The sequence below is a fragment of the Trachymyrmex septentrionalis genome, unplaced genomic scaffold (assembly GCF_001594115.1).
Source record: "Trachymyrmex septentrionalis isolate Tsep2-gDNA-1 unplaced genomic scaffold, Tsep1.0 scaffold17, whole genome shotgun sequence".
Lineage (NCBI taxonomy): Eukaryota > Metazoa > Arthropoda > Insecta > Hymenoptera > Formicidae > Trachymyrmex > Trachymyrmex septentrionalis.
Genome location: NW_017304864.1, coordinates 1,697,911 through 1,700,146, shown reverse-complemented (window position 1 = coordinate 1,700,146; position 2,236 = coordinate 1,697,911). Strand labels below are relative to the sequence as shown.

The following is a 2,236-nucleotide window of genomic DNA, read 5'->3' as shown; positions in this document are numbered from 1 at the left end:
CAAGCAAATGGATAAACATCATTTCACAATAATATTTCGCGACATATGACATAGGAAGTGTTCATGTCTTCTGTGTAGCACGAATGAAGATATCTGAGGCACGAGGAAGTAGCATCTATTAATGTTTGCTGCGCTCGAAATTCAACAGAAGAATTTTACTTCATTCTTAAAAACGTCCAACACGATGTGAACATTCATAAGTAATCATATATATAATCTATATTCTAACTAAATATTACGAAATTTTACAATTGTTTCTTAACAAAAGTCATTTCACTTGATCATTCAAACGTTCTCTTCAAACTTCTATTTTGGTTCAAGAATTTTACACTTTACCGCGATATTCTGTATGTATAAATCACACAAACATCTCGTTTTGCGCGAGTGTCATCCATCAAGGATCTTCAACAGTGCGAACATACCAAATCGAATTGAAAACGTCACTTCAATGCGTCTTTGACAGTGCGTCCTCAGTTTACAAGGACTTTTCTTGTAAGTCAGACATATAAATATCTGTTTTTTTGCAAAATTGTGAAGTCAAGAGAGAAGTGTGTAAATCTGTACTTCGACTTCACTCGGAGTTTCGCGGAAGCCATCCGATAGAAGGACTTTATGACGCGTGGCGTCGCGACGGATCGGGCCATTAGACACCGGGTGCATATTGTGAGGGCGTAAAGGAGCACGTGGACAATAACGGAGCGACCAAATTTTATCGTCCGTTTCCATCGCGCATGCAACAGTCAGCGCGGCGCGGCGGCGCGCAGTCTCCGTTTTCTCTTATCGTCGGGAAACTTGAAGCAGCTACCTGGCCATATAAGATATATGGTATGCCTTTTTTGATAAACGCGAGACTATGTAAAACGTAATAAATTAAAATAAGCGAAAACAAATTAAACTAGTCTAACAAGTTATATTCACTCCTTTATCCTTCAATCAATTTTCTATCTATACTCCATCATCCATGTCATTTATCGGTTACAATTAAAGTAGTTATTGCAAATTATTTTCTCTTTTAACAATTGTATAGTGATTGCGAATTTATCGTAGAAAATAGCTATAATCTCATTTTTTTTAAATAAAAGTTTCGTTGCAAAAGTTACTTTCGATGGAAGTAGCGATTGACAGCGTGATTTTTGCAACGCCAAAGACCTTTCATGTGCGTCGACACAACATCTTGCCGTATTCACTACACAACGACGAATAAGAACAGAATTACGTATGATTGTCCACTCGTGGTTGACGAAACGCGGCACGGGGTGCGTGACATTCCTGTAAACGTTCGTAGTTCCAAGTTTGTGCGTATCGAGCAAACAATTTACGCACGCACAAATTGCAGTTGCTTAAATATTTCCCGCCGATTGAAGGTATACGCACGCAGCATGCACGGTTATAATTGCGCGCGCTAATTTTACTATATTAGAATTTATTTGGAAATGCGATTGCTGCACTGGATCTTATTGCAAATGCCTAATCGTTGCAAAACAATTTAAAATGTTCTCAATTTTAAACGTTGATCATTCCTGATTATTGATTGATAGTTTGAATGTATATCTTAATCCTTAATGCACATGATTGAGTTACCTTGTAAATTTTTTTTCTTTGAAATACTAGGAGCATTTGGTAGTTCGAGTAATAATCTCTACCTTTTTTAATATAACTTTATAAGTAAAGGTGTTAAAATGTATGCGAGAATTACTTAATAATTTTTATATATTTGTAAAAGTAATAAAAATTAATCGTTACACGAACATCGTATGTAAATGTAAAGGACCGAAATACCATTGTAAGGGTTAATTAAATCAGCAGAATAAAAAATTGTAAATAACGTTATACAAATAAAATAAATCGCAAAAATGCGGAATACGAAATAGAATCTTTAGTAAAAGATTGGAGCACAAAATTAGGTTATTTTTATCATATTTAACAATTAACATTTTACACAATACATAAAGTGTCAATAAAGCAATTTTAAATTGAGAAACGAAAGAGCGCAAAAAAGTAAGTCACTGAATCATTTTTAAAGTAATATTTAAAAATTTCAGTGATAAGAAATTAATTCCAAGTTAAGAGTTTCTTTCGCAATTTTGGTAAACCTGGTCCTTCGAGAAAAAAAGAAATACAAAAGGTTCATAATGATATACATATATACATATAACCAGATCTTATAATAGAGTTCACGTTGCATTCAAACTGACAATCGCTCGAGCATTTTTGCGGTTATAATTGCGACAGTGCG

General features: G+C 34.4%; 1 protein-coding gene across 2 annotated transcripts in view; it reads right to left on the bottom strand.

Moving 5' to 3' along the window:
* The window catches only part of LOC108746428 (protein NDNF-like), a 10,481-nt gene that overhangs the window by 7,513 nt on the left and 732 nt on the right, over window positions 1-2,236 (bottom strand). The window lies entirely within an intron of this gene.